The 14626-nt window shown below is 36.8% G+C and overlaps 1 protein-coding gene across 15 annotated transcripts in view; it reads left to right on the top strand.

Annotated features, from left to right (window-relative positions):
• The window catches only part of SOX5 (SRY-box transcription factor 5), a 963841-nt gene that overhangs the window by 325189 nt on the left and 624026 nt on the right, over window positions 1–14626 (top strand). The window lies entirely within an intron of this gene.

The following is a 14626-nucleotide window of genomic DNA, read 5'->3' as shown; positions in this document are numbered from 1 at the left end:
CCACAACTCTCCTGAAGTTTAACTTAACGCCTCCATATCCAGGTTTCTTATACAGCAACTTCCACTGGGTTTTCTGTTTTCATCACACAGAGGGTTAGATGCTTTTGTCCTTCAGTCTGATCACATCTCTTCTAGTAAAAAAGCTTATTCAGAAAGGAGCTAAGCTTAAAGTTCTGCCTGGATGATTCAGGGATTTCGTTATTTCTTAGCATTAGCATTAGAGACCAGACAGATTATTATTGTTATGTATTGAGAGAACACCAGCCTCCAGCTTGAAGGAGAGATAATTTCAAGTATATCTTGACGCAATGCATATGCTCAAGTTTCTGTTCTTGGCTAACTTAGGTAAGAATCCTGCAGAAAAGATGTATTTAGAATGATATGTTTAACTGATTGGGTTTGTGAGTGTGACTTCACTGATTCTTGCAGTTTTGAGATTTCCTTTGGACAATGCTTTCATAAAGAGTTTTCTGGTGGTAAACATTTCCAAATGTTCAGTTGATAAATATTATTAAACTAAACATTAAAAAAAAAATTGAAGCCCAGAGTGGTAGGTTTTCTTGGCATCCAGCTGAAATGTAAGTATTGACCTTAAATTGAATATACTTGTTGAGTTTTGCATGTTTGGAAGCAGAATCAAGAAGGAAAGGACAAACATCTCACAGAGCCTAGAGTCTTGTAGATAGAATCCAATTCGGTCTACCTATTTTGCAAACCTAAATTGCCACCCACTGTCATATGAAATAGTAACAGAGGTAATTCTGTGTTTCTTGACATGATGCAGGCCCTACTGAATTTTGCTGCCTTACAGATTATGGAATACTACAATTCTGCACACAACATTGTGCACACACATACAAAATATCATCATTTGCCATGTCCATCAATTTATAATTTATAGAAAATACAATTGATACTAATTGATACTAATACTTGACTTTGGATTGTACTGATATTTGAAGAAATTGAGAACTTTAAATTTTTTGTTTTCCTTTTTTTTTTTTTTTTTGATTGTTGTTTCTCTGGAGAAGGTTCCTATTCAGGTGGATGAAATGGAAAGATGATTATTCATTCTTTCTTTCATTCATGCAACAGAAGTTCTTATGCTCCTGAAGCTTTTATTCTAGAGGAAGAAAACAAAGTGAAGATTTAAATATCTAGTTGGCCCTTCAACAATGTAGGGGTTTGGGGTGCTAACTGCCCATGCAGTTGAAAATCTGTGTATAATTTTTGACTCCCCCAAAACTTAACTAATAGTCTACTCTTGACCAGAAGCCTTACCAGTACCATCGGCAGTCAACTAACACATATTTTGTATGTTGCATGTATTATATACTGTATTCTTACAATAAAGTAGGCTAGAGGAAAGAAAATGTTATTAAGAAAATCATAAGGAAGAAAAAAATACATTTATAGTACTGTACTGTAAAAAACCTATGTATAAGTGGACCCATGCTGTTCAAACCCATGCTGTTCAAGAGTCAACTGTATATGTTAATGGGGATATATACTAAGAAATAAATAAAGCAGAGTAAATAGAGAATGATGGGAGACTATTTCAGATATTATGTCTGAGGAAGGTGTTTCTGCTAAGGAGACTATGAAACACAAATCTAAGTGGAGAGAGGGAACCAAATAGATATAAATGGGTGAAGAGACACTCCTTATACTTGGTATATTGAAAGGTTGCCAAGAAAGGCAATGTGGCAGGGAAAGATTAAGGAGTGGACAAGCAAGAGTTGAGAATGTGAAGGATGATGTGGTATCTATCATAGAAAGCCGGGTAGATCGAGGTAGGACCTTGACTGTCATTCTGAGTGAGATGGGAATCGTTAAAGGGATTTTAGCCAATAAGGGATGTGGCTCACATGTTTTAAGGATCACTCAGACTTACTGGGTATATGTAAAGGATTTTAAAATTTTCTCTTTAGATACAGAATATAAATTATGAATGAAAATAGGCTTAAATTAACAACAATGAGGGCAACATTATCTGATCAGGATATTGACTGATGATTGTGTTCCAGGAGCTAATGTTAAATAGTGCAGCTCTCATTTTTCTTTTCCATGTTCTTAATTTGCATAATTCTTTTGAATTTGAATCATGTTTTTTGGCAGTGTATAATAACTTATTGTTTTATAATAGGGACATTAATGACAATGATATGTAATATTTAAAAATTATGTGCATCTGATTGTTGCTTTGCATACTGATTTTCCCATTTGTTTGTCATTTATAATTTCAACCAAAACTACATAGCTTTGTATAAGTCCACAAACAAGTCATGAATTTTACCTTCTATTTGTATGGGAAGATCCTTGAAATTATGTCATAGTTTTATTACAATTATCACGTGATCTGTTAGACTATGTATGAAGAGGAAACATGGAGTATATATTAAAAAAAAAAAAAAAACTTAGTAGGATTTAGAGGGCATAAATTCTGGAACCAGTTCTGAAACTTAGCAGCTGACTTGGGGTCTTTGACATGTTTGCCTAGAAGTGATCAACACTGCTTCTCATGGGAGAAGCATACTGTTACTGTTATCTCTGCAGTTCTTTTGCAGTTGTTAAGCCAGTGTGTACATACTAGATGGTAAATAAAAATGGTTGAATTAAGAGTCATCTACACTAGAAGTGGCCATTTTTAATATAAATGAGAAAATAAGGGAGATTATTTCATATAAATAATAGAGGAAAATCTCCATATTTTCATAAAAATTATCAGAGAAGATACTATTGATACTTGAAAGGAAGAGTTGTTTCTAAAATTATCCTTACTATCCTGTAAAAGATCAAAGTGAGTATGAAAAAAGGAATTTAGATTGTTATCAGTCTTGTGGCAGCATTTTCCAGCTGCCAAATAATGGTTTGCTATAAAGTTTTCAAACCTTTAAATCAATACAATAATAAACTATTTTAAAACTATAACTAAGCTTGTATCTTAGCTTAGATTTCCATCATTTGGCTCTCAGAATATTCATGCAACATATATATATATAATATATATATATAATATTTGAAAATTTTTATTCAAAATCTTTCCTTTTTAATTATAAGAATCACTTTTATGATTAAATGAGAAATAAATAAATAATTTTTTGAATTATATATTGAAGGAGAGGACATGCCTACCTCAACTTCACATAGACACCTGCAATTCTCCTTGAACCTGGGGGTGATTCAGGTCCTTTTCTGCCAAAGGCAGTGGAGGAGGTTTTCCTTCTCCCAGAAGGGCCAGTTCCTCCACCTATGCTTACGCCTCACTTCTTTTCAGCAGTTTCAGAAATGCTGATTCTTTGCCTAGTAGCTTCAGCTCTTTATTTGGAAGCTTTAATATTTACAGGTGCTCAAGTTTCCCACCTTAAAATAAATAAATTGACAAAAACTTCCCTTTGATCCTACTTCTTCCTCCAGCTACCACTCCCTTCATATACATGTTTCCCTCAAGTTTCAACTTCCTGTATCCGTTTTCTTTCTTCCCACCCACTCCCCAATCCTCTTCACTTCTACCACGCCAAGTCTTGCTAAGGTATCAGTTACTTCCATCACACTAAATCCAAATGACAATTTTTAGTCATTATCTTATTTGGTCCCTGAGTTCATTCAACCGCATGAATGACTCTCCATCCCCCATCACACTTTTTTTTTTCAAAAGACTCTTTTCTCTTTGCTTTTTGATGAGAATGAAATCTGTTTTGTTCTCTACTATAACCCTAACACACCTTTCAAAGTGCTTTGCTTATAGCACATGTTGAATGAATTTAGATTGAAGATCCAATACTAAATATTATAATGTGAGATATAATGTCATAAGGACTACACAAGAGCTACAGTGTAACATTCTATGTGGGTTCATAGGGAAGAGAAAGAAAGTTTCCTAGGCAAGTGGGTACTTGAGCTGGGTCTTGAAGGATGCATGTGATTTTCCTAGCAGAGACGTTAGATACAGGGGGAGGGGGGCGGATTACCTAGTATATATTTAAGGTCCTGCTGTCTGAAGTGTCTCTTTGGGCTTGAGTAACTTTGCATGTAGCACAAGGAATACAAAAGGGGAATAACGACTATAAAGATGTGTTGAGCTCCTTACAACATAAAGAGACGTTACAATTCCAAGTCTATAAAGAGGACTTTGACTCTTACTTTGGTGATTTCACTTTCAATTCAACATGACTTGGGAAGTTACAGAAAATTTTTGCTGATTTGTTTGATGTGATGATTAGGTCTGTGCCTCGTACTAATTAATTAATATGGTGGCAGTAAGAGGTTGACTGAAAGGGGAGAGGTTACAAGGGGGAAAGAGGATAGCAACACCGTCATCAAGCAAGAGATCCAGAAAGCCAGGGCCTAGATAAAAACACCTGGGGACAGCTACAAGCAGAAATTCAAAGGTGGGATCAATAGCTTTTGACTTACTAGAGCAATAAGGGATGAATTTAAATCTTGAGTAACTGAAATAACAGTCATGCAAATTGTGGATGTGGGAAATCTACAAAGGTAGTTGTTTTTACTTATTTACTTATATTTTTATTAGTGGAGAGACAAGATTGTTTTGAGAGTCTTAACATTTGAGATGCCAGCATTGATATATTGAAGAAGTATCCATGCATAGATTCTGGAACATGGCAGGAAAGTTGAGGATGAAGCTATATGAATTTCAACTTGACAGGAAAATTTCCTCTTCTGTGGAAGAAGGGCAATCCAGGCTGAGGGAATATCCTGAAAGACTAAGGGTCTGAATATCATGTGGAATTTTGAAGAAAATCAAATGGAATAGTCAAAATACAAGAAACTCTGAAGTTTGAATTGTAGTTCTGCTGCTTGACAAGCTGTGTGGTTCTGAAGTCGGCTTTGATTTATTTATTCATTTATTTATTTTTAATCTCTGCACAGGCCCAGCCTGAGTGATCTGCAAATAGTAAACACTAAATAGGATTTATAGGCTCAATAGAATATAATCATTTCTGCATTGTGGAATTTGTTTTGAAGTATTGAAAATTGTTTCAGAGTCCATTCATTCGATTGTTCATTCATTCATTCATTCATTCATTCATTCATTCATTCATATATTCTTGCTGAGTCTTAACCTGTGGCAGGCACTCTTTTGTTTATATTGCCTGACTTTTTCTCCATCCCATACTTGACTAGAATTTTCCCTGGTTGAACTGACCATGTTATTCTCTGTCAGTTACAGGAAAAAGACTGATTTAGATCTTGTCTCTCGATGGCATCATGCCTTTTCCTCAACTCAGACCGAGTCTCGTCTTCCTCAAGTTGGTTGGAGTAGCTATAAAAGGAAGTGATGGAGAATGTTGTTTTTACTTGCACAATAACAGGAAGTACGTTCATTGTGCTGATTCCCCGTAGACACATCGAGTAAAATATTTAACTCACGAATGATTTAAATCATCCTCCTTCACGGTAGTTAAACACGCCGATGTTATAGAGATCTGACGAACATAACTATTATCATATGACTACTGAGAAGTTTTTGGACAGAAGTGCCAGTTAGAGGAGGGGAGCCCTATCCCTGAATGCTGAATGAGTGCTTGCCTGGGGTGTCCCCAGGAACAGGAGCTGACACAGGTGTTCAGCACAGTTGCTTCCTGCTTCCCATCAAGAAAGATGGGGGGTTCTTAGCACTGCTGGTTTGTGGCACTCAGCATATTTGGCAAGCAGTCAGCCCTGGCTGAGGATTTCCCTGGGGAAAATAAAAGCCACAGGGGAGTCATCAGTGTGACCTTCTGCTGTGTAGTTGGCACACAGTTGCGCCACAGGAAGGCTTTCAGTTGTCATTTTCTGAACGAGGAGATATCAGGTGCTGACGGAGGCTCCCCATTCAAGGTGGAAAGTAGAGAAGGAAAAAAAAAAATATTGGGCAGAAGCTTACCAAATAATTCCCAGTCATGAAGCTTAACACCAGCTGATCTGCTGATAAAAGGGATTTTTTTGGGGGGGGGGAGGGAGTTTCTTTGGTTCTGTAAGCACAATTATAAGCTTTCCTATTTAAGTCTGACCCATCATATTGAAATGCTGTCACTAGTATCATTAGCAAGTAAAGTGTTGATAACATAGTCAAATGCACAGCAGAGTTCTGGCTCTTAAGTGTCTGGACTAACTCCCAATATTAGGAATAGGAGTCAAACTGCCATCACTTTTCCTGTGCTAACAGACGCCCTGCCATTAGCAGTCTGAAGGCAATTTTAATAGAATACATAGCCCTGCTGAGTTGGTCTCAAAAGATAAATAAGCAATGCAGAAAAGAAGCTTTTGTTTAAAAGTAATTATTTAAACTATGCATTACAGGTAATTTTCTTTTACCAGTAAGGCAAATGCTATCAGAATTTCAATAATAATTTGGTGGCACTTATCTAAATAACGCGATATTGTCATTTGTAAGAGTTAAAGCATCGCTTTATTTTCACTTATATACAAAATGAGGGTGAATTGGATTCAGGTATCCTGTGCATGTGTTTTACAGTTTATATTACATTGTTGGGGTGAGCAGTGTTGTATTCGTAGACAGATTTATGGAAATGTAACAAGCCGGTGGTAGAGTTCTGGGGACTGCAGACTTGACTTCCAAACACAGATTAGAACAGGAGGGCAAAGAACATCTTTTTATTTTTCCTTTGCTGTCAGAAAGGAAATCACATTTCAGTCTTTTAAAAACTCTTTTAAATAAGATGCTTGTACATAAACCACAGTCACAAGGGTATAATAAATGTGTGCATGGATCAGAGGAGCCAAAGCTTTGTTTGCCAAAAGGTAAAATCTCAGAAAGCTTTTTCAGAGTCTATTTGGAAACCATTTAAACCACCACCTTTCCTTTCCTTCTTAATTGTGACACACTGGCCTGAAATCCTTAATATAGAATTAGCTCTGGCCTCACAGTAGGCAGAATAAAACGTGCTTATGTAAGTGTGATGGAAGGTGCATCCGGAAGCTTCTATTTCCAACTGCCATCCAGGAGAAAGGTAAGCAGGATGTGCTTTAGAATAAAGACAGACCTCAGTTCAAATCCTACTCAAATCCCAAGCTGGGTTTTTTTTTTCCCCATAATATATCACCTTAGACTAGTTATGTGTCTTCTCCAAGTCTGTTTTCTCAGCTCTAAAATGGGGTGATACTAAAACCAACTTTGTATGATTATTATCAGGATGAAATGAGATAATAGATGTAAAACGTGTGGGATGTTCTGTGGCATAGAGGAAGGACTGAAGAAGTGTTTCTTTTCCTGTTAAAGATCTTTTAACAAAATTTCATCCATGTTATATGTGCTAGGAGTTGAGATAAACATGTTGACCAATAAAGTCTAATGTCAGACAAACATGTAAGCAGATAACCATACTACCGTGTGCCAGTTGTAATATTGGTTTGGCACTTGGGGGCATGAAGGGTGCAGGGCTTAATCTTGGCCGTGGGAAAATTACTGTAGAATCTTGGTTTGTTGAGCTTTCAAAGTGAAGATACTAAGCTATATACTTCTGTCCCGAGCTGTTGTGATCAAAGGCAACCATTTTTTTGGAGTGATTTTTCCAGCTCTTTGTTCTTTCTGTTCTTCTTCCTTTACATTTATGTAAACCTTTTCTTTGATTATTAGCACCATGGTTAGGTAATATCTACAGTCAGAGAGAAGATGTAAACATAACTCAACCACTCAAATGCTGCTCAGCATCTGTCCTAAAATGATACGGGAGAAGAGATAAAAACACAGGCTTTATTCTCATACATTGCTAATGGGAATGAAAGTTGGTACAAATCCTTTGGACAAGAATTAGGCAATATTTAACAAATTTACATATACATACAATTTGACCCAATAATCCTATTTCTAGGAATTTATCCTGAAGACACACCTTCAACAGTATGAAAATCACAAGCTCGAGGTTATTGATTGTGGCATTGTTTATAATTGTAGGATATTAAAAACTACCTAAATGTTCATGCATAGGAGAGTAGCTGAATATACGTGCTAATACACTATGGCATCTCCATATGATGAGTTACCATGTAATTGTAAAAAGTGTGAATAGATATAATTTTTCAGGCTATACTGCCAAGTATAAAAGGTACAGAAGTACATTACCTAAAATGAAAGGGAAGTAAAAAAATATATGTATATATGCTAATGGGGGCAAACAGCTAGGAAAGAAACACTAGAAACTCATGAAATTGGTTACTTACATAAGGGGTTGGGTTCAACAAATGGGGACTGAGAAATAGGGTAGATCGGGTGATATGAGTGCTATCTATCCATCTATCTATTTATTTTTGTGTAGTTCTGATTTTTGGAACTGTGTTAATGTTTCACATACTCAAAAATAAATAAATAATTAAAATGAACCAGGGTGTTCAGGGAGCCCCACATGAAAAACAAACAAAAACAAAAATATCTAGCAAACTTAACTATATTTGTAAGAATTACAAATGAATGGGGTGGGGGGAAAAGAGCTAATTTAAGTAACTTTGCCAAACCGACTTTATACCCTAAGATTTAAAAAAAAAAAAAAAAGTAACTATTGTACTCCAATTAGAAAATTTGTTTTCACATGATGTAGATTAATGATTCTGTTTTTTGTAGGGGTCAGAGTTAACATTTCTGAAGCTGCCATAAATGTGTCGTAAGATTGTGGATAGTGATGGCTATTTTTCTCACTGTAAAAGAAATGAAGAGGGCTAGAACAAACCCTGTGGTGTTGAATTGGAATCTGAGATATCAATAGGAAGTCATGGTATGTGTGTGTGTGCATATATATATATATATTCAAAGTATGTATCACAGATATACAGACATAAAAATAAAGAAATGTGTGTGTGTGAGTGTGTGTGTGTGTGTGTGTGTGTGTGTGTGTGTGCTTGCACTTATATATCCCCTACCGCTATCTACTGAGAGGCCTAGAAGCAATAATAACCTCAATAGTGATGAGCACAATTAGTACCTAGATTTTGGTTTCTAAATACCATTCTTAAATAAAAGAAACCAATAATCCCTATAGAAGGGGATGTTTCTAGCACTCGAATAGGAAAAGTATATGATGAGAAACTGGAACATCTTGTGGTGCAAGAAAGGAAGGAAAGACTATAAAGTGATGGAAACGCTTTGAAAAGACACATGAGCCAACGTGAAGTGGCTCCTGATGACCACATCTAGGACATTTGAGCAAGAAAAAAATCATGGTAGTTTTGAATTATACTCAATATAGTTTGTGATACTATAAAAAGGGTTGAGTAAGTAAATAAGCGTGGGAGAGAAAAAACGTTTTTATAAGAGTAGACTACAGTTAACAACTATAGAAAATGATGGAAATAGAAAATCACCATCTGGTAAACACCACAGTAATAATCTTTTCAGGTAAGAGTCACCACTAGATAGTTAATTAGTGGTGAAAATATGATGATAAATAGGATACTTACAATGTGTTAAAATATCTCCTCTTAAAATGCATATTAATTACAAAAGTGAACATAGTAACTTTTCAGTGGAAGAACCTGGCAGGCACCACATAAAACAAGCAAAGTCAACATCACTAGTAATGGGATGTATTGGCATCATGTGCCACTCCTATGATTCACTGAGAAAGGCACGAAAAATCGTTCCTGTCATGTTCTTGCCAAAAATGCGTAATAAGAATTTTATCATGAGGAAATATCAGACAACTCAAAATAAGGGATATACTATGAAATAACTCAGCAGTATTCTTAAGAAGTGTCAAGGTCATGAAACACAAAGAAAGACTGAGAAATTGTCTCGAATAGAAAGAGACTAAGAAGACGTGACAGCTAAATATTGGCTCATGGGCCAAGAAAGGACATTAGTGGGACAGTTGTTGCCATCTCAATAAGGTCTGTGGATCAGCCAGGTGTATTGTATTAATGTTAATTTCTTGGCTTTGGTAATGGGGCTGTAGTTTTGTAAGATGTTAATATGTGAGGAAGCTGGGAACTGTAGTATTTTTGCAATGTTTTTAAGTATGAAATAATTTCAAAGTGAAATACTAAATTGAAAAAATAAAAAATAAAATGTATGCCTTAAGTAAGATGTATGCATGTATTATCCATCCTTCTTTATTATCATAAAGAGTTTGCTGTCTAAGAGGGTAATCACTGGGCTCTAAGAAGAAAGGAAAAATTGTAATAGAGTGACAAGTACGTAGCATTGTGAATGGGGTCTTATTCTGTTAACTGGCTCTGTCACACACTGTGTAAGCCTTGAGGGTACTTACTATATCTTTGCATTTGCCAGTCTATTTTCCAATAAAATAGAGATAATGATCTTAGCAATATGGTTTCTAATTATTCACACCAATGGAGGAGAGCAAAAATGTCGAGTATAGAGCCCAACGACAATAATTTTAAGCACTCAAGTGAAGATCAAGATTTAATGTCAATGAAGGACCAAGTGTATTCTGGTAGGTATACAACTCCAGCTTATGAAAATATTTCCAGGGACAGTAGACAGAGCCAGTGTATTCAGTTCAGCGAATGTGTGTGAAGAGATCGGTAATCAGACAAAAGCTAGAAAGGGGGCAGAGGCACAGTACTCTGAGCATCCAGTCAGTTGGACTCTGAGAGTCCAGATTCTTACTTTAGACGCAGGTCTGGTGACTCACATCTCCCCAAGCTTGACGGTGCCAGTGGGGTGGGGGCAGTACTCATGAATGCTCTGTGACAGCATTGAAGGACTAGGGTGAGGGAACAATAGCAACGTAGAGTTGCACAGAGTTCTATGTAGATTGTTTTCACACATTCATATTCAAAAATTTCATGTTCCACGTAGTTACAAGATGTAGGCAGAGAAATTGATTTCATTATCTATGTTTTTATAGATGAAGAAAGTCAGATTCAGTGTTTCCATAATCGTATAGCTAATAAGTACAGAAAGAATTTGTACTCTAGACCAGGGTGTTCACCTGAGTTTGTGAAACTCCTTCTAGCATCAGAGACCCCCCCCCCATATTTACATGAAATTCTTGTATATAAGGTTTTTCAGGTGCATTTTTTTTATGAGGAAAGGATACAGATCACTTGATTCTATCAGATCTTCCAAAAGGGTCTGTGACTTAAAAGTAGATAAAGTATAGATTTTCCTTCCACACTAATGCACAATATAGAGTGGAAGCATTTTTGGGACTTGGGAATACATAAGTCTTACAGTGCCTGTACTCAGGAAGCATCATTATCAATAACGTTTAACAGAGTGGTTGTAGGACTTGCCCAGAATCCGAAGAGTTAGTGCCAGAAATAAAACCAGAACTCCAGTTGCTGACAGCCAGGGAAGTGATTATCCTATTGATCCCATTTATAAGTTATCAATTGTCTTTGATGCAGATGGTTCTTTGATAGTCCAGCACGAACCAGGAAGACTGGAGGTCTGCTTCTCAGTCTGGGTTCCACTCCGGGGAGGAGCCAAGTTCTGCTGCTCTATTGAGGCATTAGTTAGTATTTTGAGCATTAGGGTGATTTGAGTAAAATTCTGTAGATTGCTTGAAAATCCTGGGGAGAGAGGGGCAATAGTACAATTGTCTTACCTATGTAGAATGAAAAGCAGATTAAATTGGGCAGAGGCCTTGGGGTGAGTACGCACCTGAAAGCCTCTCCCAAGTTTTAGCTTCCTGAATTCAGCTGGAAGTTGAATCTGAATTAATTGGAGATGTTCCTTCTGTCCAGCAGCAGTAGACTCTTTCCTTCAAAGAATATGTTAAATGATGTCAGTCTTTATGTGACTTTGACAATTGCCAAAAGTTTATAGGATCTGCTAATATACACAAATACTGTCCCATTGTCCGTATCTAAGAGTGTGTGTATTGCCATCACGGAGTAGATCAATTTTTTTTTTAAGTATTTAATTCTTTACTATTAGAATCAGAATCCCTTGACTATTACATATATTTGATTTCCAAACCCAGGATTTATGAAGGACTTAATATTTAGACTTGTTATAAAAACCATGTAAAATTTCAAATTTCATTTAATCAGTAACGATTTAGAGAGTAATACAGAATCTAAGAACTAGATAATGCCTATCGAAGTCACTGATTTTGTAGACAAGGAACTGGGGCTCCGAGAGGTTAAATTTTGCATCATTTTACACAGTTAATAAGTGACAGAGCCAGAAAAAGAACCCAGATTTCCTGATTCCTGGCTCAGTTTTCATTCCACTATGGCATGGTGCCTCATGACATGTATGAGCTTCGAGCAAAATTGTGTTTGTTGAAATGCATGAAAAGTGTTGTGGATCTTTTGATGATGTTTTGTGGAGGGAATGAGGTCATTCTGTCCTTGATATTTTTTCTTAGTTGTACACTAAAATTAAGTTAATAATTTTTCTTTATCTACCTTAAATTAATAAAGTTCTACTAATTTTTTTTCTCAACAATCTGTCTATAGTTTTAGAAAATACCGTCTTGTCTCAGAATAAATACATGCATACCTTAGAGTTGCTAGCACTTAAGTTGTTCACCCATTAAGTGACTAATGTAAAAGATCACCTCTCTCGTTAGGTGTGCCGGATTGCAAATATCTTTTGATAGTACTGCAGTGGTAGTGTAGGGATTTGCAACTGGCAGGCAGGAATTGAATTGCCATCATTTGGCTTTAGCAGGAGTTAGAGTCTTGTCTCCAACATAAGCATGAGCCAAGGTACTGTCTCCTTTTTTCTAATTTTAGTTGGAACCATTGGCACTGATCTTACCTAGACAGACTAGTGTTATTTCTACCCAGCACAATCTGCTGGCATGGGCTCTATTCCAAGCCATGAATTTGAACTTCTCCCCCTGGTTTACCAGAGATATGATTGGATGTAGAGGACAGTAGCTTTCACCTTTTTCATTAGAAGGCATTCTTTCAGACATAGAGATTCTAAGTTTAATGGGTTCACTATATGACTCAGAATTGGCTGTTGTGACCGAAAATTGCAATATGCTTTAATTGTAGGTCATAAAATAATTACTCTGACATTTTGGTTCTGGGACATGGATATTGATATGTTTAACTGTTCAAGGTAAGAGGAAAGATGAGAAGTGATGTCTGCTTTCTAGCCCTCACTTGTTCTCTACTGGAGCAAATGACTTGTACAATTGTCCTGTCATGAGCTCCAGTCGTGGGCATCCATCCCTGCTGGCATCTCTCACAACCTCAGTCACCCTGGCCATGCTGTGGCTCCTTTGCATCCCTTTATCACAGCCGTCAGGGAGACCCCTTCAGGCCGTCAGCATCTTCCCTCAGCTAACTCCCATACTGTGGACGGTCAAACAGGTTATCACAGCTTCTGGAGACTTGACCCTGTACGCAGCCACCCCTGTACCCTTTTATCCCTACTTCAGTTTGTCATGGGATTGCTGCAAGGTTGCTGACTCACAGAGTGCCATTTGGGAAGCCAGCCACAAGTCCTCATTTTGCTCAGAGCTTAAAGAAAAGGGATTTCCACTGTGTCCCACCCCAACCTCTTCAGTCTAGATGTGCCCTGTGGCAGTAAGAGTGCAGGGCCCTCACATTAGCTTTTGAGGCCTCTTCTCGCTGTGACTCTACCTTCTCCCTAAATTAAAAGAGCCCCAAACACCCAAATCTTTTGCTATTACACATAAATAGTAATTTTCCATATGTAAAAGCAGAAGATATTTTTTCTCTGGTTCCTTGTGACCCAGATGAGAAAGACTATACATGGAATGGGGAGAGTAAATGCATCAGGTTACGATTTCATATATCATCACACAGGGGACTCAGTGATAAATAGAAAAGATACAGACTGCCCTTCTGGGGGGCTTACAGTGAGCTCACGTGGAATTTATTAGTTTTTGTTATTCTTCAAAACAATAGATATAAACACGTCCACAAATAGAGCAATTCTGATAAACAGCTAGACAATATGTTTAAATCTTATGTAAGGGAAGGCTTTGAAGTGTATATTACATCCTGAAGATCTGGTTGAAAAATAGCAAATCATTATCCAAGTGGAAAGGAATGTCATAAATTTGAGTCACGACTCTTCTCTCTCTCTCTCTTTCTTTTTTCCCACCAAAATTTTTCTGTTCCCCTTTTGGGTAGAAGATCTGTGTTCCCTTACTGCCACATCCTGTTGCTAGCTTTTGCTTAGTTTTCAACTGTGGTTAAGATACCCTCTTACGACGTGAGCTCTCCAATAAGACTGATAATAATGAATAATAATCATTAAACACTTAGACCCTGGTTTATGTGGTAGCCCTTAGGGAAAGTTATCACTTTTGTCCTCATTTTACAGATGAGCAAGTTGATGTAAATAGAGTAAAGGCGATCCAAAAGCACATGAAAAGTGGGCAGACCAGGACCTTATCTGACACCAAATTCTGAATCCCTATCATTTAGGAATTGTATACAGTTTCAAGTAACAAACCTGAATGACATTGGTTTGGACAAGAGAGGAGTTTTTATTATTATTATTTAAAATAAACCATAAATTTTCCTTTGTCTGTGGTCTCCTCTGTAGTTATGTTTATTAAAATATACACATGCACAGATCTATGACTCCTAAATGGAATATTTTCTGTAGAATCTTAAGCAAATATTTAGCACAGACCTGCCTAGGAGGGGGTGTTAAATTAATCTGGAAATGAGGAACCAAAACATCACCTAAGTTCAGAGACAGTCA

This window comes from Ursus americanus, chromosome 25, assembly GCF_024610735.1.
Source record: "Ursus americanus isolate L20-20 chromosome 25, mUrsAme1.1.p, whole genome shotgun sequence".
NCBI classification, from domain to species: domain Eukaryota; kingdom Metazoa; phylum Chordata; class Mammalia; order Carnivora; family Ursidae; genus Ursus; species Ursus americanus.
The sequence above is the reverse complement of the archived record's forward strand: the minus strand, read 5'-3'. Positions and strand labels throughout refer to the sequence as shown.